We start from the raw sequence: 24,738 nt of genomic DNA on the forward strand, positions 1-24,738 counted from the left end.
TTATTTTAGTTTTGTTTTTTGCGGGTTCACAGATTCCCATTTCCTTTAAACTTTACCTAAAACATTAAAGTGAAATGACAGAATGATTTCCTTTATTTTCACACGTTTCACATGGTTTGAATCAAAGCCTTGCATCAACCTCTTTGATAAAGTTAGGACCAGGTTAATTCAACCTCTGTATACATTTTTCACCCATATGCCCTGGGTTTCAGGTTTGTAACAGATCTTGAGCTACAACTGAGCCAGGATAACTAAGTCAGTGGCCAGACAGTGTCCCAAAGTAATGTTGTCCAGAATTTCAGGCTTTTTAAGCCCAAATAAATGCCACAGAAGAGATGAGACTGAAAACTTTATTTGAAAATGTAAATATGCTCATAAGGAATGACAGGCAGCCTTAACCCTTTTTGAATAAGAAGTTAGAGCAGTGAAATATTTTTTATCTCTTGTGAGTCTCTTCTTGAGTGAAAATACCACACTAAGTCTATCCAAGACAATGGAAAGACTCAGTGAATCTGGGTATAAATACTTCATGTGTCCTTCATTTTGTGCTTATGTACCTGAAAATAATTAGAAAAACCAAATCAACAAACAAATAACAAAAAAACCCAACATGAATAAAAAAAGAGCAAAAAACCAAAACACATAAATCCAAAGCAAGGCACTGCCATGTTGTGTTAGGTTTAAAAGATACACTCAAAGATTTCTGAATGTTATTTAACTGCTGTTTTCTATAGGAGAACAGCAGTGGGATATTTATCCACCAGATGTGACTGTAATCACTACAACCATTAAAAAAAAAAAGAGGCAAACTGTCATTATGCATAGGTTAGCCAATAAAAAACATGATGAAGGCTTTGTTCAGTCATTTTAATGCACCACCACGTAAGTGCTGTAGATTTTAGTCTTGTGGCCAGCAGAACTGTACCTTCACATTTATGTCTTAAACATATCAGTCCAATAAGTATAGCACATTGAAAACAAATTTTGGACCCATGTATGAGACAATAGCACACCTGTCAGAATCCAAAGATGCCGTAAAAATGGCCTTCAGCAGAGCCTCATATAATTTGTACTTCTTTTGTAAACCTGTTCTTGATGGCTCTAGAAGCAGGAATTCATACAGAAGAATGACAGAAGTTGAACTGGAGAGGTGTGACCAATGTTACCATGGCAACACTGAGTGCTGGGATGTGAGGAGGCAGGTAAGACCCCTGTGGATCATCAAATGCCAACCTGGCTATTATAATGAATGGTAATTGGTTAAATTATTAAGCATTCTATTGCTTATCCCACAGTAACTAAATGGCCTTGCAGTTGCTATATAATTACCGGATGACTGATGGTCTGTTTTCTCCTTGTGGTTTTTGTAGTTTCTTGTCTGTCATGATAACAAGACAGTCTAAATCTTTCTTACCAATCATAGGTCCTGTAAGGTGCTAAATGCCTTCGATTCATCGATTTTATAATGAAGTTGGCATGCTGAGTTCTCCTGAGGATTGGTTGTCAGGGTACTGTAAAACAAAGTATTGCTGCCACGGGAAACAGGTGTTTTGGTTAGGGTACTGATCTGAGATTTAAACTTTATGTCCTCTGCTAAACCCAGCAGAAAGCCAGAGTTTGTACTCTAACTTATCAGCTATTCAGATTACCTAAGCTCTCGTTACAGCTTTTACCTGCATGGGTCCCATGGTGAGGGGTAAGTTTGTCCACTTCATTCAGCTCTGTTCTACTCTTTGAACAGCTGCTGAGTTGCAGCCAAGAGTCACGTTTGAGAGAGGCTCTTAATTGCCTCTGAGCCATCAGGCGCCACTTCTCAGCTGGAATCAGAGCCAAGCTCACATATCTCCATTCCTTCATCACCAGAGTGGGAAATTCCCACCCCCTCTGGGAAAGGGATGCTGTTAGCCCTGGCCTCCCAGAGGCATTAGGGCAGGAATGCAGTCCTGTGTCCACGCTCAGCTTTGGTCATGAAGTTCCAGCTGACAGCTACAATGTCCCCTCAGAGAATGGGACTGTGGTTTGCCTCCTCCCCTCCATTATGGTCTCAAGCTGCACCAAGGGAAATATAGGTTGGATATTAGGAAAAAGTGTTTTACAGAAAGGTTGATAAAGCTCTGGAATGGTCTGCCCAGGGAGATGGTAGAGTCACCATCCCTGGATATGTTTAAAAAAAGACTGGATATGGCACTTGTGCCGTGGTTTAATTGAGGTGTTAGGGCATGGGTTGGACTTGGTGATCTTTAAGGTCTCTTCCAACCTAGGAATCCTGTGAATTCTGTGAATGGTGAGGCAAAGCCCAGTAGGAGGCAAGGAGGATTTCCTTAACTCTCTCTGCTCGATGCAAGCAGAATCTGACTCCCAATAAAGGAAAATAAAAGGAGGATTTTTCACTTATCGTTCCAAGTTCCCATATTAACTATTGCCTCACTCAACTTACAAGCACCCAAATCTGACTTTGAAAGCAAAAGGATGTTAGAAGAAATATGTATTTACTTTTGGGTTTGGCCACTAATTTAGTACATGGACCTGAATAAACCTCTTTCTGTGTTCACCATTCCAACTGTAAATCCTGCATAACTTTTTTGTCATCCTTCATCTGATTAGTCTGTTTAAAATCAGGGATATCAGTGTCACTGTGGGGTAGTTTTTGTTGTGTATTTCTGCCAGGCTTGACTCATTAGATTGTCTGTTTAGGGTTGCTCAAGTTGCACCATAATATGTTGAATTTTGGTATCAGGACAAACAGCTCATTCTGGTAGACTGCTTTGATGTTCCTTACTCATGGCTATAGTAACTGCACAGTGGGAAGGGCTGAATGGATTTGCATGATGCAAGAATTGTGTCAGATATGCCAATTAACTGAAATGTCTTTATAATCAGTTGTAAAAAGTGATTATAAAGAAAGATTAAAGAAAAATTAAAAAGTGATTTTCTTCTGGACCAACTCACAGTCCTTTGGCAAAAGGGCCTAAACCCCCTGGGTTCTCTAATAATAAATGTGAAGTACATTTATAGTTCTCTAAAACAAATATGAAGTGTCAAGCATCCTTGAAAAATCTGGCAACAGGGCAGAACAGGCCATTTAACAAGGGGAAAAAAGGTCAGGGTAAACATGCCCAGGAAAATATTGGCAAAATTCAGTGCCTTCCTTTAAAATGGTACTTCTGATCTTTTAGAACTCTGCGTCTCCCAAATATAAGTGCTGAAGGTACCCCTCTATCATTTCTTTGTAGCTGAGGATGGGATTTGGGGTTGTATTCTAGAGAATCTGGAATACAACCAGAATCTGGAATACAACCAGATATCCTAGAGAATCTGGCAAGTTACACTGAAGGTGATTTGAGTGGGTTTGAATGTCTAATTAAGAAGAGGGATACATCTACTAAATATGTGAGTGCTCCAACTGGGAGTAAGGATTATTGTTAAGCAGTTTTGGAAGTGCAGAGCATGGGCTCTTTCCTCACTTCAGCAGTGCTTAAAGATTAATCTGAGCAGATATGAAGATTGGGATAACTTATTTTACTATTTTGTGAAGCCTGGACTGTTATTCTGTGCAGAATGATCACACCTCTGAATTACTATAGTTATTTGAAGGGTCCTGTGATTTAAATTGAGGCTGTGACATCAACAGATATGCATGTCTGTTTCTTAATTACTATGCAGTGATGAATTTCTAGCTTTATATTTTTGGAGTCAAGGAGATGGGCATTAGGGTGAGGGAGAGTCAGCAATGTTGGGGGGGTATTTCTGATTTTTTAAAATCAAACTGAGGTAGTTTCATCAACTGATATAACTTTTATCCTCCAGTTTTCAAAGGCTGGAACCTGTAGTTTTTTTAGTCAAGCATGGTATTGGAGCTCAGCAAGTTCATGTGCACTGTGCATGTACAGCTGATGACTTCAGCAACATCCAGAGCCATAGAGTGTGAATGGTTATCAATTGATATGAAACCCCATTTTTTAAGTTGCAGGCATCATGGTGTTCATAGTCTTTAGGGAAGGCTGGGTTTAAGCAAGGGAGGGCTGTAGAACCACAGTAATTTGTGTGGTTTGGCAGCTCTGATAAAGGAAGTTGTCAATAGATGTGAACAGCACCTTTTCCCCCTTGGGGCTAAAGGGAGGCAAACTCAGATACAGAGCACAGTCTGTTGTTGATTTCAGGTAAAGACACTCACATGAAGTTGGAGTGGCTAGCAGGAGTTTGGGACAGAATTTTTGTCTTGGGAAATGGTAAGGTTAATGATGAGATTTGCCTTCTGGACCCCAAGTTTCTCCCAGTTCTGCAGCTGCATTTTCAAAGGTGCTGTGAAGTAAGTGATACCTTGTGTGGCTGGGCTTTTTTTTTTTCAGGCATTTGTGGGTGCCTATTTTGTATTTAAGGAGCATCTTTCAGTCAGGGTTAGGATCTTAGACGAGGAGAGCAAGGGTACAGAACTGAGATTCATTGTAAAATTCAGAAGGTCCTGTAAGAGAGGCCAGTACTTTTTCTAGAATGAGTGGATTCCCTCCACTGAGTTTAGGCTTAGAATATAACTTATGTTGCAGCAAGCAGAGGAGGAGAAATGTGGATTAGCACCTGTTTTAAGGCAAGCATGGAGACTGAAGCTAAAGTCCATAGTAAGCATCAAGATTCTGCTCTTGCATTTCTCTCTAGTCTTGTGTCCCTCACATGTGGAATTACAGCTGGGGGACAGGATAATGTCTGGGAATAGGTTATTTCAAACAAAGCCCTGTGTAGTTTCCTGTATGTCTAAATATGCCCTCACTGCTGTTAAAGCAACAAGGTTTTCTGTTCTTCGGAGGTGGCTAATGTTGGAATGATGCTGTTTAGAATGATTACTGTATTTTTTTCATGTGGTTTTGGTTTTTTCTTTGTAAAGAACTAATAATGTTAAATCAGAGACAGGAATTAAAAAAATACTACCAGGATTTATAGACCTGCACTTCTAAAATCAAGCTTAAGGCTCATAAGCTTATACTTGATGTTCATGGATTTCAGTTGATTACTGTCACTACCTCTAACATAAACTGAGCTAAGCATCAGTATTTTTGAGTATTTTATCTATTTTCTTCTTCTAATTAGACATTAGGAGTGTGTTCTTCACCTTTGAATAAGTCTAGGAGGACTGTAGTTATTGCACAGAATCAATTTATATTTAAGGTAGATTATTTCCCATCTTTCTGTTCCAATAAAAGGTTATTTTCAGGTCTGAGCCTGAGCAAAATCTAAAGTTGTGAAAACTTTACCATTAATTATTTTGATCACACTGACAGACAAAACCTAAGTAATCTCTCATCTGCATCTGAAATCTCCTATTTCTGATGATAATTATACATAAAGAAGTATATGTTTCCAAGTGGGGTTGCCACCTTAGTTTTAGAAAATTTGAACATACAGTGTATGATTTCTCCTGATTTCTGTTAGATCAGCAGATTTTACCTGAGATGGCTGTGATTTAGTTTATTCCTGATGTTTCTTCCAGAAGTGGTTTCCTAAAGTTTCTCATTATAGGGATGGTATAAGATTTTTAGAGAGAAAATACTATAAAAATGGCATTATTTATTTTTTTTCTTCTTTTTCTTTAGTCCATCATGTGAATCGTTAATTTTTAATTTTGGGAAGCATTTGGTTGTACAGGCACTAACAACACAAAGTGTGTGTGATGCCTTGGTGTATATGTTACTTCCTGAAGGAGTTTGGCTCCTTCCCTTTTGTCTGAGATGTGAGAGCTCTAAGGAACAGTTTATAAGGAATGTGTTCTGTTACCATGACATAATTAAATATTCGCTCAAGCAAAAAAGTAAACAAGTGTGGAATTCATGACCGTAGGTTGGGATAACAGTGTGGAATATAAGGTGGATGAATGCTCTACCTGTTGTTTCCATGAATAGTTAATATGAAGTACTCAGATATTTTGGGGAGCAGGAACTGTGGCTCTTCCTTTGCCTTCCAGTATGAACTTTCTAACCAGAGGACCGTGGAGTGCACTTTTTTTTACCTTTTATTTCATGGAAATGGGAAACAAATTAAAGTAATCACGTAATGTAATCTATATCTTTATAGCTTGAGAAATATCCCATGATTTGGATTTCAAGCTTACATCTACTGAGATAGAGATGTAATTATTAGACTAAGAAACCCCAGGGCTCCTACATCCTGAGGACATACTGCCAAGGCTGTTTCGTTCAGGCACAAACAGTTATTTGGGCATGGTGGGGTTTTGGAAAGTTTAAGTAGGTTTGGAGAATGCCCACCGCAAGAGAACCTACAGACAGAATAATTAGAGGAATATCTACTCCATGAATCCTTGCAAGACACAGACATGTTAGACCTTTGATTGTTACCACAGTGCAGGCAGTGTTAACATGCCCAGGAGAAGGTTATTTTTAGAGCCTCAGTTACAGAATTATAGGATCTATAATTCTAGAGCACTGAGGTGGCAGCTAGATAGATAGAATTAAAAAAAAACAAAACCAAAAACTAGCTTCCTCTATTCTTTATACCCTTCTGTATCATAGTAATAATCATACAAGCATAGAATTCTGAAGACATATGCACATCACCACAGCCCTAAATATATTCCATAGAACTGTAGAATGGTTTGGTTTGAGAGGGACTTTAAAGACCACCTAGTTCCAAACTCCTGCTGTTGGCAGAGACACCTTTCACTAGAACAGGTTGCTCAGAACTCAAATTAACCTCTCCTTGAGCACTACAAGGGATGGGGCATCCACAGCTTCTCTGGCCAACCTATTCTAGTGCCTCACCATCCTCCTTGTAAAGAATATTTTTTCCTCATATATAATCTAATCCTTCTCTCAGTTTGAAGCCATTTCCCCTTGTTCATATCACTGCATGCTCTTGTAAATAGTCTCTCTTCATCTCTCTTGTAACTCCCTTCAGGTACTGGAAGGCCACAATTAGGTAATCTCAGAGCTTTCTCTTTCCCAAGCCGAACAAACAAAAATTTCTCAGCCTTTCCTCATAGGAGAGGTGCTCCATCCCTCTGATCATCTTGGTCTCACCCCAGCAGGTCCCTGTCCATCCTGTGCTGGGAGCCCAGAGCTGATGCAGCTGCAGGTGGGGCCTGAGCAGAGCAGAGGGGCAGAAATCCCTCTCTGCCCTGCTGCCCACGGGGCTCTGGGTGCAGCCCAGGACACGTTTGGCTCTCTGGGCTGGGAGTGCCATGGCTGGGCCATGTCCAGCCTCTCACCCACAGCACCCCAGGTCCTTCTGGGCAGGGCTGCTCTGGAGCTGCTCATCCCCAGCCTGTGCTGGTACCAGGGGCTGTCCTGACCCAGCTGCAGCCCCAGCACTTGGTCTTGTTAAACCTCATGAGGTTCCCTTGGGCCCATTTCTTGAGGTCATCCAGATCCCTTGGGATGAAATCCTATTAGTCCTAGATTAGGCTGATATTTCAAACTGTGTCAGGGTTTTTTTTCTTAAAAAAAAAAAAAGCCAAAATGCTAGTAAGAACCACAGTATAGTTCGAAATTACTGGGGAAAATATTTTTTTTGGTGGGTTTGGTTTTTTTTTTCTTAAGCAAACATGAAAAAATTGTCATACTTTTTTATGTTAAACTTTTCTCATCCTCTAGGGAATCTACCAAAAATGCTTATAATAAAACTAGGAAATTAGAGACAGCTGTTAGGTTATTTAGGGGATGCTGGTAAAGAACCCCAGTATCAACATTGCTAGCTTTTATCCTGTTAAGGCAATTATGGAGATGACTTTAAACTGTGATTAGGCATTCAAAAGATGAGTCAACCAAATTAGCAAACAAGTTAAAAAGGCATAGCGAAGAGACACACTGAACCTGCTTTTTTCATTTCTACCTCAGTTTCTAGCCATTTTTTTGATGTGTTCAATAAGAATATATTTTCTCCTTCCCATACTGATTAAATGTAGATGTAACAAAGATATTTCTAGATAGTTCATGCAAATCTAGCCTGATATCATTTGGCATGCTATCAATGGAAGAAGAAAATATCAAATGACTGAAGTAATGATGCTTCAGTATTAGATGGAAGAATACATATGCTCATGATAGGGCTTGTTTTTGGAAAATGGAGAAGTATTTGAATTAAATTCTTGATATAGAGATGTTTCTGAAAAAAGCATACCCTGAAAGAGAATTTTTCATGCAGCAAAATACATGTTCTGACCTATTTGAAGTCAGAAACTGCCATTTGTCATCTATTAGTAAGCATAAGAGGATGTCCTGGTGTTAAAGTCTGTTCTAAAAAAGAGAAAAATGTTTTTAAAAAAGCATTTTTACTTAAAACTAAAATCTGTATAATAGAATCCTCTTGTCTTCAACATAAACATTTGCAATGATAATGATTAAATGAGTCTGCTGTTTAGTATTACCTAAACAAAAAAAAAAGGTATTAAAATATCTGGTTTATGCATTAACATAGAACGAGATTTCAGGAACTTAATTTAAAAAATATTTTTGTATATATACACATATATATATCAAATTAGCTGGCATTAGTTCTATTTTGTATTTTTCTGTACATATATTATTTCATTTCTGTAAAAATACATAAGTCTGAAATGTTAAGATTGTAAACCTTCAGAAGCTGCGAATACATTCCTTTCTAAGCAAGTGTCCACCTAAGAAATAAGAGATGGAGTATTTTAAATTTCATAAGATGCAGGCAAAATCTCCAAAGAAACTCCGCAAGATCTTGTTTGTTTATGGTGTTGGGTTTTTTTAAGCAAATATATTTATGGAATGGAGATGGTGAAAGTTTTGCTGACAGATTTGTATTTTTGAAAAAGAAGCCAACTTTTTCTCACTGTCAATATTGTGCATTGCAGACTGTGAAAATCAAAAGATCCGATTTTCCAGAGCGATTCAATTGACATTTCCTTTCCACACTCTAGACTTCCAAAATGTTAAGAGTATTGATTAAACATCTGGTATTTTGGTAGGTTTCCCATATCTTTAAAAGAACAGCTCTCAAATGATTTGGAGACTCCAAAGGCTCAAAAGAGGAGCGTGCTGTTTCTCATTTTAGTGTAATTGAACAGATTTTGGAGGGAGAAAAACTTACTTAAAGTTTTATATATGTTGTGTTCTATAGATGTATGCATATAAATGGAATAAGTACTCCAAGTGGCATCTCCTTTCATTTTGGATTGTCATCCTTGTATTAATTTGCTATGGCTAAAAAGGCAGGCTGTCTTTCTCATCTATTTGAGGAAACAGCAATAATTAAAAATACGCCCATAATCTGCTGGTTTAAGAGATTAGGTTCATGGCTGGGCAACCATTCGTAAGTCTCTAAGCACGGCCAATAGCAGACACCTACAAAATATTTTAGGTAAAGGATCACCTTTTGTTGTTACAGCATCCCAGCTGCAGCCAGCAGATACCCTGCCCCACAATTCCTGCCTGGTTTATCAGTGGAATTATCCTCCATGAACTTGTCCAATCTTTTTTTATCTGTGTGACCTTCATAACATCCCGTGGCAATGAGGTTTGCAGCATGGTAATGTGCTCCATGGAAATGTACCCTGACTTATTTTAAATCTCCCACTTGGTTATTTTCTGGGCTGTTCCCTTATTCCTGTATTTTTTCAAAGAGAAGTCAACTGTTTCTTCTTCACTTTCTCCTCTTAATTCCTGTTTCTATAAACTTTTTTCATGTCTTTTTCAAACTGAGAAATTATTTTTACCCTTATATAGCATGGAAACTGCTTTAATCTGTCCTGTAGACAACCTTAGTGACCCCCTGATTCTACAGAACCTTCAATTTTCTATGCATCTATGTCTATTTTTAGTTTGTTCTTTTGAACAAGAATTCAGGAGAAAAGTGAGAAAATGAGTGGAGCAAAAAAGGAAAGACTCTCCCAGCTTCCATTTTCCTACTTTTCACTCACTCATGGGAGTTTTTTTTTTTAATTTTTGGAAGGTAATATATTTGCTTAACCTAAACATATCCAAATTTTCTGGAATTTTATGCCATGAGCAGACTGAATTATATTGCTAATACAGAGAATTTTTTTTTCAAGTTAAAACAATGCTGTGTTTCAAACTGGCTTCAGTGGGACTAGATCTCACTCTCAGAAATAAATAAAGGGGAAATATATAAAATATTTCAGTTTCCAGCATTGCAAATTGGTTGAGTAAAATCTGGGCAACGTTTAAGTTGCTGTTGTGCTACTGCTACTTTCTTGTCATCACTCAGATTTATCTGTTTTATTTCTTGGTTTGGACATGTTTGAATGATGCAATCTAAGCATGGAACTTCAGAGAAGGAAAAATTGAATTTTTTAATTGATTTTATTTTGAAAGGAGAAGAGTTCTTGTCAGAATATGAAACTTCAGGGTTTAGATTATACTCTAATAAATTCTAAGCTTCTGACCAGAGTCTTGTGTTCTCAGGAAGGTAAGATTCCCCTCTGTAAAAATTCCCTCTCCCCTTGAATGTTTAGCATTCACTTAGCATGCTTTCCCAACTGTTACATGTGTAACTTTATCTATGGATGAAAGCCACCACTGCAATGTTCTTCAGCTGCTCTTAAAGTCTGAGGGCTGAATGAATTCCAAAAATGATACATCTCACGTGCCTGAGTGCCAAGTCACAATTTTTTGACTGGAGATTCATTTCTCAACAAAGCTCTTCCCACTCAGCTCTCTGGTTTCTGTCTCAGCAGGCAGGTCAGGAAGTAGGAGAAGGACAGGTCGGGTCCACGAGCTGGACTGCTCCAAATACAAACTTCCTCCCTTTTTTATCAGCTAATGTAGCTCAGTACCCAGCAGTGGAAACAGCTTCCAAGATGGGCAACAAAGGCATGGAATTCCTTCTGACACTTTTTATTCAATAGGATTTTTTCTTACTGTCTTTCTAGGTCGACACCATGAAGTGTGAGACAGGGAGCTGGCAGAAGCTAGAAGGAATTTGGTAACAGCAAGGTAATTGTTACATTCTTACTGATCCTGGTATTGCTTATGGGATCAGTTATATGAATAAAAGCTAGTTTAAAATGTTTCCTCTGATAATTTTTCATCCAAAATTAGATTTTTATTGAAACAAAATTTGCTAAAAGAGAAATATCTCAGTTCAGCCGATAATGAAAAGTCCAAGTAAGTAATTTTTGGGGTTTTTTTTCCTGATAAAAATACATTGTTGTGATTTTGTACCTCATTTCACATCACTGTTCATGTATTTTTTAAAATCTGTATTCACACAATTATAGCACATTCACACAATTATTCTGTCCATTGCCATTATTTAATAATTGAGCCATAGTTACTATTGCAGAGGCAGCACCATCACATGGATAAAGGTATCTTGCTGAAAAATGGATGATCCAAAACACAAAATGTATTCCCAGAAAGTCAGGTGTGTCTTTTTAAAGTCTACGTTTTCATTCCTGATTTGTTACCTTTTGACATAATCCTCCCCTCTGGTGAGGGGAAGAGAATCAGAGTCTAATGTTGCTCCACATATTTCTGGAATGCTGCATACAGCTCACTGCAAAGCTCAAGGATAATCTGCAGCCAAAACCAACATGAAACCAAAGTTTGAAACATTTTGAAGAAAACATTGGTAAAATGTAGGTAATTTATGCAGGGTAAAATAAGCATGTAATTTAAAGAATGATAAATTCTTTCTGACAGAGCTGAGCAGTGATAGCAGCACTGAAATTGCTCAGGTTCAACAGTCATTTTGCACTTTTTCAGGCTAATTTCAAAGCTCATTAATTTTTTTCCCCCTATTGTCTCGAAAGAGGTTTGGATGGAGTTCTTCCCAAAAAGGGGCTGAAAATAAGAGTTCTGGGATAGCAAAGAACTTCAGGTGGAGTTTTGATTTTTTGCTTGCTCGATTCCAATTAATTTTTCTCTTCTAGATCCTGCATTCAGAAAAGGTAATAGAAAACTACCATGACTCAGCTTAATAGGGAAAGTGAGAGTGGTTAAGGCAGCTAAGAGAAATGTGGAGTATTATTACTACCAGTGGACTGTTCTCTTGTTCTTTCAATTTCACTCCAAGAACTAAATGGATCCTTCAAAATCTGGCTAACTACCAAGGACACAATCAAACATCTGTGCACCAGATGCACAGAGCATTATATCCAGCTGTGTTACTGCAGCTACATCTGCAGAACACAGCATTTGTCAACTTCCATGGCCAGCAGGCTTTGGAAATACTATCTGTAGGAATTAAAGCTTGCAGTAGAAGTAAAAGTGCGGGCTTTGCTTTTGACATTTTTATGTCTTCTTTTACCTGTCTGCATTTCTCAACTGAGGTACTTGTAAGGTTGAAATATTGGAGGGAAATGGCAGGTGAGTTTTCAGCCCTGGAGACCTGGTTTCAGGTTGTGGTAAAGAAAAGGAGTTTCAACTCATCCAGTATTTTAATTTTAAATTTTTACTTTTCTCTTAGGAAATGTCATAATCAAAGTGTTCAGAAAAATGGCTTTTTCTTTATGTGGAGCTGGTGAAGTCCTGTATTGTAGCTGAGAAAAATTGAGGAGAGCATTTCTCCTAGAGGCCACTAGAGCAAACTTCCAGAGGAATTTGAGAATTTCTGTTTAACTTGCTGAAGTAATGAGTTTTTTATCAGGAGGATATACTGTAGGCTTCCCCTACCAAATACTCAGAAGCATATGGGGGTTCTCTTGCTACGTAAATAAGCAAATTCTGTCATTCACTGCAATATTTATTTGACATATTACCCTCTTCTTTTCTATTCCCCTCAAGGATCTGTTGTAGTCAGCATAATAACATGGACAAAATATTATATTTGTATACCTTCATTGCTCTTTCCTAACCATGTAACGCTGCCTTGTTAGGGTTATCCATTAGCAAGTTAGTAAAAGGAAATGAAAATGTTTTTCTTTTGCACAAAAAGGAGAAAAAGCAGCATTTGGTGGATGCAGATTGGTAACAGTGGTCACTCAATTGAACTGGCAATATTCCTTGAGGTTTTCAGGCAAGTGGTTTTAAATTATAAATATAATTTCTCACAAACAAAGTGTTAATTTCGCACTACTGAATGCATAAAACATTTCTCATGCTGGTATGTTTGCATATCTAAACTTGGCATATTTTTATTTTAAAATGTCTCTTATATTTTTAGAAGTTATTGATTTGCCTTTTCAATTTTACCTTGCTGAATCATTCTGTTCAAAGTTCATCTTCAGAAAATATTCGTACTTGATCAGTTGTTTTCAAACTTGTGATTTTGTTGAAACAATACATTGTCAAAATATGATCACATGCAAATATATATTGCATTTGTATATTGAAATTAAAAATAAAATAGGGGAATTATTTTATACATATCAAGGAAATGTCTAATCAAAACCACCTAAAACTTTGCAATCATGTTTGAAAAAAGAACAGACATTTGCAAGAAGAAGTCAATATAAAACCAGAATGTGTCATTTTATTAATGTTTACTCGTACCAGACCACTTATGCAGCTGCAAATGCTAATTTTTGGCCACATCTTACATAAAATTCTCTTTAGCTTTGATTCAGTGCTCTCTCTGTTTATTTTTGAACCTTCTTCCTCTCTGTGTCCTGTTCTTCCAGTAGTAATAGCTGGATATTGGACACATCTTGCCCTGCATATTTGCCTCTTCTGACACTGTCAAGAGCAGAACAGTGTTGTGGTAGCAGGAGACATAAACAAGATGAAGAACATTAATTTTCCCTAACTTAAATCACAGGCAGTGTTATCTAGGCTCTGAACTTAGTTTGTATCCAGATAATAATGGGAAGCAGGATGAAACATTTTTGTTTCCATTCCAGGCCTTTTAAAAGCAAATATTTCTCCTTGGAAGAAATGTTTTCCTGACGGGGCATTTTTTCTCCAAAAATGGAAGTTCCACTCTACTGGTAAGTAACTCATATGAAAGCTACTGGCTGTTTTTCTGCTGTTTGTAACTGGAACCAGAATAAAGGTTACAAATTGTGATTCACAGCATGGGTCTGCTGATGTGGTTAAAATGACTCATAAATTAAGGCGACGGCAAAATCAACTGCATTAATGCGATCTAGAATAAAATTAAGTAGTTGTGTGATGTTCCTGATTAAATGGCATAAAGTTGTTAAGGTAACTGAATTTAAGGAGAAGGGGAACTGATACTGTTAGTCATAGATCTTTCCAGCTGTTTTACTGTAGTGAATGTTTAATTTTTGTATTTTGTTTTCTATGATGGTAAAAAAAACCCACAAAAAATACTTCACTGATTAAAACTTACTCCACAACTTATGCAAAACACATCTGAGATAAAATTACTCCAGTCAGAATGTGGGAGAACAGAATTTTATTTCAAGATTACAGTGTTCTCACTAACATTCTCAACTACCTATACACTTCCAGAATATTTTGTAATGCTTTAAAATATCCTCACTGCACTTTTGAAGTCAGTTATATTAGTCACAGTTACGTTTTGTCTAGGGTAGGGTTTTTTACCTCATTTCCTCACTGCCTTTGTCTTCTTCTGCAAGGAGAAGGGTGGAATTATGTGAATGTTTTCCTTTATAGCTGAAATATGCTGTTCCTTTTACATGACAGGTGTCTAGGACCTGTGCATTCCCATGCTGTAAACAAAAACATATTTAGAAAGCTCTGGAATTAATGTCCTCTCTCACATGTGAAGAGATACTAATGAAAGAATATGTGGGGAAATTTAAGTAAACAGAGAAAAAAAGGGTGAGGTAGAAGGTTATAAAAAAGTAAATAATAGCAAATACTGATGTTCTGGAAAATAGGATCTTTCCAGAAAAGATATAAACTTTGATAGAATAAGGAAGAAATAACCTGACAGCTGCAATGAATGCTGAAGTTCATAAGGAGCTCTAACCTTGCTAGGTACAGTTGGAGAGACATGGAAACCAAAAATAGTAAAAGGAGCTGTTTTGACAGATTGTAAAGTAGGCAAAAGAAAGCCAGAAACAGTTGAATGTTCAGAGGAGGTTTCAATTGCTGTATTATTGTTCTCTATTCTCATTAATACTTTGAAAAAAAAAATCTTGATTATTCAAAACTTTATCAAACCTAATATTTGTTTGAAATTATTTAATACATGTCAGATGTTTAATAGCTGTTAGAAATATTTGTGTGTGACATAAATAAAAAAGTACCTTGGAAGCAAAACTGAACTCTTGAAAATAATTTTGATTATTTCATGCTGAAATGGTCAGGAGTGACAAATGTTTAGTTCTGTGATATACTTTGGTAGTACAGCCTTGCTTGGTGATGTTCTTACTATTGGTTGGTGGCATTACAACAGTAACGTCCTCAAATAGGTCACCCAGCACTTCATGGACAGGCAAAGGGGAATATGAAAGGTGTCTAAAGTCTTTGGGCACTATCTCTTATGATTAGAAAGCCTTCTCTTAATATTTTTATTATTATTATTCTGCTCGTAGATGCTCAAATCTGAATCCATTTAGGAAGATAGGTAATATTTTTTATTGCAGTTTTTGTATTTAGTGATAAGAAGCAGATGGAAAGAGGATGGGCTCTTGTATCAGTAATATCACAGAGGGCAATAAAGTATTCACTGCTACATGATGTGCTAACCAGCTTCCTATGAGGAATTGTTATGAGCTCTACTGTCATCTTACACTGAGAGAGAAGGCAGGGGTTTAGGAAAGCATCATTAACTTTCTTGCAGAACAATTGTGAACAGTTTCCAGAATGTTTGATTGCATTTTTATGCAGGAGCTCTGTCGGGCCACCTAGAACAGCTGTAGCTGCTTTTTTTCCCTTCCTCATTACCTCCTTTCCTTTTGGAGCACTGATGTTGCCAAGTTTTAAACTACCAAGTTATTTTTCATCTTTCCTTGAAATTTTTGGAAACAATGATTTTCCACAAGTCAGTACCTTGTTACAACTTGGCAACTGGCCACAGTCATAAAAATTTCAAATCCAAAATACTCATACTACTAGAATCCAATATATATTTTTTTAATTTTAGAACAATATTTTTTTTATTTTTTTTTTTTAGAGTATGGATGCTGCCATTTGTGTAGTGAAGTCCAGGACCCATTTCCTCTGAAGGAAGATACAAAGAAATTGTTTCAAGTCAAAATAGGAGATCAGAAAGAATCTCACCTAATAGAGTTCCATCAAGATATGGCAACAATTTTGCTGTGAGTTTGGGTGAGGAGGCATTTTCAACCAAGAGTCTTACTTAGCTATTGCTTAAAAATATTTTTTAACTGTTGGTCAGAAGCTGACTTGTGGTACTGTAAATCCTCTTTGTTTTCTGTATCCATGGATATTCTGTGCCGTGGTTTGTTCTCCTTCAGATTTTCAGCCATCTTAAATAATCTGGTCAAGACTAGAAAGGGATTCTTGATCTCAGATAATTTTTATTCTTTCTCTTCATGTGTGAAATATCTATGCCTAAGGAAGGAAGCAGTCATAAATCTGATATGCTGACAGGATTGTTTTTCAGAGGAAGAAATTGTCTAGCTCATCTTTGTTCTAAACTTTGTGATAACCCTTTTTCATAAGTAGAACTACTAAACCATTGTCATTTACTTTTTTTTTTTTTTTGGCATAATAGCAAAGAGGAGCTGTGCTATTTTCAGGTGTGAAGATAAGGAATTTGAAACAAAAGGTCATAGAGACTTTGTAGTTTGCATTTTTTGACCCATAAATTTCCATATAATTTTTTAAAATGGTAATAAGTTTTATTACATTTTTGTTTTGTTTTGCAAGATAAGCTTCATGTGACCAAGCACAGAATAAATTTATTTATCCTTTGCAGAAGTAGTTATAGTCTACATCTTCCAAAATGAACCTAAATTAAACTTTAATAAAGATCTGACAATCATTTATTTTTCATTATTGCACTTTTTCAGTTCTAGAATGATTAGTCAGGCTGCTAAGTCGTGGGTAATGCTTCTCTGCTTTTCCTTTCCTACTTGTAACTTGTTCACATTATCATTAATATTTCTGAGCTATTGTTAAAGATAGTCATTCTGACACAGATTTTAAAAAGGGGACCAGTTTTCATATTAAATAACTTCATTTGCCAACAGTCTTTGTACAGTGTTTTATATAATAAGTGTTAGAGGTCACTTGCCAGAAGTTCTTTGTGTCTAATACATCAATCTCATCCTGCTGTAAGCGTGGGAGTTCTATTTTAAATCGTGGTACATGTTTCTCCTTGTCTTTGCTGCTTTTATTTTTGTCTCTGCCATAGCACTGTGATCTGCTATGATTAACATCATGCCCTTGAAATCCAACATTCTCGCTATATGCATGATATTTTCCTTTAACACATTTCATAGAAGGGCAAGTTCTACTTTGTAGCAAGCATCACTTATTCAGAACTGGAAAAAATTAATTTATTTGGTCGAAGGTTCCAAGGTCTTCAATCAAGGGCAGATAATTTCCTAGCATCCAAATCCTTTTGTTGCAAAGATTTCAAGTATTGGATTATTGTTATTCTTTGCTCCATTTTATTTATGTATTTAGCATTTTTCTGTTTCTCTCATCAATGAACAGAGAGTAAATAAAATTAAACATCATTGTAATAAAGATTAAGCTTGACATGTTCTGTCATCTTAAAGCAATCAAAATTTGTCCCCTTGCAGTCTAGCAGAGACTAAATATGAAAGCTGTCTAATGGAAGCTGGACACACCAGTGTGTCCATATTGATTGTTTCAGTGGAGCTCCTGACAGATTTAAAAAGGCAAAGTCGCAATGGTACTCATAGCAGAGCCATGACTCAGTCTTTCAGCTTAAATCGTTCCCCTTTCTCCTCAATTACCTCAGCCTTTTGGTTTTTCTTCTTTTTCTAACCTAGATCAATTCCCTGATCTACCTCATAGCAGTCCCAAAAAGAGTTTTAGCACCTCAGCTCAGAAGTGGGATGGTTGTATTAAAAACGTGCCTAGGAACGATTTCAGTTGGTATTGTTCCCATCAGCTTTGCACCATAAAACCATGCCCACAGACATGATGACTATATAAGAAAATAGCAAATCAATTGGATATATTGGAAATGAGAAAAATATAGGACCGATCTTTTCAGGAAATAAAGAAATATCACTTTTTTTTTGAGATCGAGTGTAATTTTACTATAAATTAAAGAAATTAGGATTTTTTTTTAAAATCTCATATAGTTGTTCAAGTGCTATATGATTGGGTGTTCTAACATTGCCAACATATGTTATTCTAACAGTAATTCAAAATTAGGCTTGCAATGAGTGATCTACACAGAAACATATGTGGTCTACAAAAAACCAATACTTATCAAGCAAAATGGCCAAATGCTGCGGTGGAAAATGCTGCACTACTGCAACCAGCAAGGTAAAGGAATTGCATTCTGAGGAAATTCCAACATTTTTCTTTGCTTTTAGCTAGGATTTTGAAGTGTTCCAGAATTGCAAAGTATTTTGGTTGAGTAATATCTGCATATTTTATTTCACTGTTATTGTTCCAATGCATGTCACTGTACTATATCAAAACAGCATTAACATCCAATTTATATCTGTTGGCCCTATAATTCAGTTAAGGCATCAGAGAAACTGTTTCTGTTACTAGATAATTTTTTGTGACTCACATCTTCTTGATATTTGTCCCCTAAGCCATGTTTTAATGTGAGTGATCTGAGAGGAGCCCACTTTCCCAAGCATATTTCCACAAATAAAAATCTGCCATCTTGATAGCTTTGCCAAACTGCTTCAATCCTGATGTTGAACAAAACATTAATGACCAAAATGCTGTCTTCCTTAACTCTTTGATTAACACATATTTCTAAAACTATGGTTCAAAAACGAGGTATTCTATTTCTTCTTCAAAATAAGTGATGGATATAAACATCAGTTATTTGCAGCACTCAAAATATCAGGTTTCTCATATACACAGACTTTGAAAAAAATTTGCCTGTATTTTCTAGTTGCTCTTCAAGCTTTTTCTGTAGCTGCTAACTCGATTGTTGTGAATCTTTGCTATGAATTAGAATTTTGTTTCAGCTTCCAGCATGTTTCTGATGCACCATAGCAAGGTGCACTGGTTTCACTACATGTTGATCACTTTTCCCAACGCACTCTTCAGAAGTAATACTAATTTTCTTTCTGTAATTTTTCTACCTGACCCAAACTATCCCATGAACTTGTCCTGTCTCCTGGTGCTTTCTCATATGTCAAACTGGACGTTTCATGGTTCTACTATTACATCACTATAGGGGCTGGGATAAGTTAGAGTTGCCCAATCTGTTTAAAGTTTTCTAAATGAAGTCCTTTTTCTCACTGTTTTGACCTTTTTACCCTTCTCTAACAAAAGTAAATCTGCAACTAGAAATTACCAATATTTCAGCAGAGTTGGTGAGTGTACTGTTAGGAAATCTTGGTGATCTTGCTACTTGTTTTTGTCAAAAAAGCTGCATGCCAGCAGTGGTTTTTTTTTTAATCTTAGACTTCTTCAATGTTTTTTTTTTGTGTGAGCTTTTTAACTTCTCTCTTGATTTTCTCAAGAGTGCTCTTGTTCTTGCTTTGTGCTAAGGACTGGTCTTAAGGAATCTTGATGTTGCATGATTATTTGCGGCTTGGCTTTCTCTCTCTAGGCTTGTGCTCCATTCAAGCCACTAAACCAACTGGCAGCGAGCTTCTCTCTGGCTTTTCACATACTGCTGGGAGGCAGAAAAACCAGTTTTATCCAGACAGCACTGTGAGGATGAGTTGCATGAAATTACTTATCCAGTCTGCTTGCAAAAAAAATTTACATTTCCTGTCAGCATATGCATTGTCTGTTATTAAAGACATTTCTAGGACTTAAAAATGCCATACCATATGAGAGTATGGTTTGCTATGTGGCACAGAAAACTGTAGGTCTATTCAAAAAGTCAGGTTTGAATGTGTTATCATTTTAAAGTACATCCTTAAATGGATGAAGTGGCATGTATCTTCCTACAGGAAATCAGAATAAATAGGTTATATTGAGCAGTCATCATCATCTAGAAATGGGAAGTAAAATGTTTTCTATAGATTTTCTTCAGAGTCTTCATGCGGATTTTTCTTTACTTCACACCAAATATCATTAAGCTGCTAGTAGCTGAAAATCTTGTGTGTGAGAACAGAAGATAGCTTTCCCCCATCAGTGAAGGCATTTTTGTTTAATAACAACTTTGATCCTTCTACTGTTGGCAATGGTCATTGAGAAATCCTGACATAAAGAAGGTATCTGCAAGATAAAGTTCTACAAGGGATGATTAGCAGCACTTAAGTTTTCTTTCTGTTGAAAGGAAGAATCCCTGATTGAACAGTGCATTGAATGATATGACAAGCAAGTACTTGATCCCTGTCCAGCTGGAAAGGAATTGTATTCATCAGCAGCTTTTTAGCTAAGGATGTCTTTATATTTTCACTCTTTGTTTGAGTCTCTCCAGATCCTCCCTTTACTTCATGTCAGCACTATATAGTAGGTATGCCAAGTGGTTTTGAAATTTAAATTACAGTCTCTTTTTCAGATGTTATTGGAAAGAACATGTAATTTATAACCACGTGTTAGGAGTACAGGATGTTCATGGTTCACTGCCAATTCTTCTTTTGTAAAGTTAATAAAACTTTCATAAAACACTTATACACTTGTATATTTCATGGTAAAGATTTTTTTATCTCATAGGCTAATGTAAAGATTTATTAAAAACATTTTTTTGTTAAGAGGAGTGTCAATAGTTTGCAGCTGAGTGTAATTTTGAATTCCCAGTAGATGACAGTCTGACTGAAAATGACACTAACAGCTTTGTTGATTTAGCACTAAAAATAAAGGATTCTTTCAAATGATATAAAGCTCTAATACCCTGAGTGTGCTGAAATACACTTGAGACCCTTAAGTAGAGTTTCAGCGCAGTGTTCGCCAGCGCTCTGGATTCCGGTGAACAAGCATTAGCGTGCTTCCTGGCACTGACCCACTGGGCTCCCACCTAGAAATTCATGGGAAGGATCAGGATACTGCACTAAGAACAGGAACTGATATGTCTAAATATGGGATCCATCAGAGCTTTGGATAATGTCATGCAATGGACTTCTAGTAAGACCTTGTGACATCATTGTGACTAAGTTTTTCTTTTCTTTTTTCCTCCAAAAATTGAGCACTTGAAGTATTTAATTCAGTAGCAACCCAAAACTACTACCATCTGATAGCTATGAAGAGGTATGTGAAAAGAGCTGATGGTTTCATGCCAGCTTCTGCAGGATGGTTGTTCACTCTCTTTTTGTGATGTGATAATTGATAGCTTTGCTGGCGATCTTGGCAAAGACGCTGAGGATTAAATAGCCCAAGAGATGGAACTTTCCTACTCTCCTAAGTGAGAAACAGACATGTTGGCCAGGCAGCATGGAAGAGTCTACAGTGCTCCTGCTGTACTGTACTGCACTAAATAAAAATACTGCAAAAGGGTTTCCTCCATCTTTGAACAGCTTTCATTCAAACTAAGAGTATTTAGAGCTATATTCTCATCTTTATCTGATTTGAACCTGTTTTCTCCTTGTAGTCTGGAACAGGTCAGGTAATACAGTGACAAAAATATTTTCCACCACTTTACAGCCACCTACCCTAAGCATCTGCATCAGTGTAACTGGAATAGAAAGCTCTACACTTCCTTGAATGATTGCATAAAGAAAAGTGATGAGGTGTAGAAAGTGACTTTGGTGTAGAGTTGGTAACAAGTGCTAGAGGGCACTGATAAATTTGTCATATATAGGATCCAATTTTTTAATAAGAAATCTACAAAGTACCTCTTTCAGTCTGGTAAAAAAAAAATCACTATTTACTTTGAGCCTGCCAACTTTTGTTATTTCATCCATATGTTGTGACTACTGCAGTACATTTTTGCTTTCTTTAGTGTTTTTCCTAAAACAATTCACTCCTGATAGACAAGTGGCTAAACTTGGAGAACAGAAGGGCTACATTTACAGATCCATAAATGGTAGTAATAATAATATCCACAAATGGCAGTTTGTGCTGTGAAAACAGTGGCACTGAATACTGTAGGAAGCAGTGAGAGATCTAGGAAAAACTAAGGATTTGTTGTATTTTTCCATTTTATCTTGGCTATGTGATAAAACAGAGATGTGGATCCTTAGAGAATCAATTAGTGTGCATAGAAATAAGGAGGAGGTAATTATATAGAGGGAGTTAAAGACAAAATGGTTGAAAACTTAATGTGTTTATAAGAAAATGTTGAGTGGCTGCTGATTCTTGACCTAGATCGTGCAGTGATCACAAATTTGACTCAAATAAAATCACTTTTTTAATGCAAATTAAAAAATTATCCATTCATATAATGGAGCAGCTTTTGACTCAGATTGACCTCCCAAGAAAATGTGTGGGATGTATACACACAAATTATGAGAACATAAGTTGCCTTTCTGTATATATAGCTTTGCAAAGTGGCTGGTTTGTGTTTTTTCTTCTATATGCGTGGCTTTCCAGATTCAGAAAAAAAATTAAGAGAATCTTCTCACTTGTTGTAAGGGTCCTTGCAAAGTTCAGCACTAATCAAAGAGCATCTAAACCATTTTAGTCCTATGTAAATGTAGCATGATAAAGTCAAAATTCTGGGGTTTTTGAGAAGCAATAGCATTTATGTATTTATATTTAAAGCAGATGAAGAAAAGGGTGGCTGTTTTCTGCAAAGAGCTCTGCTGTGCCAATTGTGCTATCTAAATGAATGAATGTCAAATGAATTTGATAATTTTGGATGTCAAAAAGCCTGGTGAGGTTCAAGATATTTCTGCAGAGGCCATGACTGAGGTGCAAGGCTAATTTGGTACCCTTCCTTAGTGAAGCTGATGGGGAAAAAAATACCCTTTATTAAATTACCTGAGAAAGCCTGAAGATAAGAGAGTAGCTTTTATGCACACAAGCCCTTCAAAACTATTGTTCTAAATGAATCTTTCTAGATCTGACAGAGCTGACCACCATGTTTTTTTTTATTTCTACAGTAAATTCTCTTTTCCTAAATTGCTAATAGGCTAAATTTGTCTGGGGTAATTTCTGAGTTTTTGATCCCATCCCATTAGCCTTACTGAAATACATTTTCTAGGGAAGTGTTGTGCATTGTATGAAGATGAATCTGCGGAGGAAACAGAACCACACTGGTACCATTACTATTAATCTTCCTTAAGATGATTAGAAAACAGGCAAAATGTATGTTAAACAGTTTGGAAGAGAGTAACAATGCATATAGAGGTCTTTAACACCTTCCAATTGGAAATAAATAGTTTTGTTGTTTACAGTTATTTTATTCAATATTAAATTTATAAACATTTTACTTATTTGACCATAATTTTAATATAAGATTCTTGAAATATGAAAGTCCTCTAGATAACTACAGTCACGATATTTTTCTTGGAATATTCTTCTTGTGTAGATAAGAGAAAAATAAAAAGAAAAAAATAATATGATAATAAAGTAGTGATTAGAACTGAACAAAAAAAAGTGAAAAATTTTGTATTTTCCTCTGTTTTTCACTCCATTATTATTATCAAAGATTAAAAGATGAGAAAAATTTGGATCAGCTGGTTTGTGGGTGGGATGAAACTGCTTCAATAGTGTCCTGTGAATGATGGAGTGTAAGTTAGATCAGATATTTCATGGCTATTTTATTAAACTCTGTGGGCCTTACAGTGACAGGGAAAGGTGGAACATGGTGTTTTCTCTCTGAGATGTGACCCACCTCTTGCCCACACACCCTCTGACCAACCTGCACTCCTGCAGAGTGACCTCTCCCAACTGATCTATTTTTGTCTAAATAAATACTAGACCTTTGCTAACAAAACCACTAGCATTCTGTGAAAACTAAAGGATAAATCAAAGACATATAATGCTTTCAGTGGTGCAAACTTGTTTGTGCTAGTACAGACTTAGTTAAATATTCACCAAATATATCTTAAGGTGTTTTTATTTTTTTTTTTTGTTATAAAATATATGTTAGAAGATTAAAGCATGTACAGAACATTCCTCCTTCTCATTCATGTCAAAATGAAATTGATAATTGCCAGTTTTTAACCAGCTCAAAAGATGCTTTCACAGCCTTCCCTTTGCAGGAGATTACTTATTGTTGCCTTTGATGTTGACATTATTTAATAGAGATCTTTTTTTTCTTTATGAATTGTTTCAACTTGCTCATGCTGTCTTCAATTTAATGAAGCTGTTGAGAAGAAAACTGTAAACAAATGAGATAGGATGGTTTAGGAAGAATGTGAATTGTATTCTTTAGCAAGAATTGTTTATGGGGATGGTTTCATAATATGTAAAACATATGGACCACCAGAAATCTAAATGTCAGACTTTAGGTCTTTGATTTATTATTTCATGTAATTTACATTTTATCCACTCTTTTCCCCTCTCTTTTTCATTTTAACATTTCATTTTTGTGGCAATAAAGCTGAACAAGATATGCTCCCGTTACAGGGCTATACCATTCATTGGAAGACATCAAAAATGCTGAATGTCATGAATGTCACTATTTTAAAGCTTACTAAGGATCTGGAGGCATTACACTTGAAAGAAACAATAAAATTTATTTTGCTTTTCTAATTATTTCCTTTTCAAAATGTTTTGTCAGGTCCATCCACAGTGCAGGTTTCCTGAGCCTGTTTTCAGGGTTTTTTATACTTGCACTACCTCCATAAGAGCTGCTTTCTCACCTAATGGCCATCCAGAACCACCTGATTTTGTTGCAAGAGAACCAGAACCGAATCAGTTTTCAATATTTTTTTCTTTACTGAAACAATAAATGCAT

The 24,738-nt window shown here is 36.3% G+C and overlaps 1 long non-coding RNA gene across 1 annotated transcript; it reads left to right on the top strand.

Moving 5' to 3' along the window:
* The first annotated feature begins 1,108 nt into the window (after nucleotides 1–1,108).
* LOC119701853 lies at nucleotides 1,109–16,106 on the top strand. The gene is made up of 4 exons (XR_005257202.1): nucleotides 1,109–1,202; nucleotides 10,865–10,928; nucleotides 13,775–13,861; nucleotides 15,982–16,106. It is a non-coding gene; the product is annotated as an uncharacterized LOC119701853 (long non-coding RNA).
* The last annotated feature ends 8,632 nt before the right edge of the window (nucleotides 16,107–24,738 follow it).

This window comes from Motacilla alba, chromosome 5, assembly GCF_015832195.1.
Source record: "Motacilla alba alba isolate MOTALB_02 chromosome 5, Motacilla_alba_V1.0_pri, whole genome shotgun sequence".
Taxonomy (NCBI): Eukaryota; Metazoa; Chordata; class Aves; order Passeriformes; family Motacillidae; genus Motacilla; species Motacilla alba.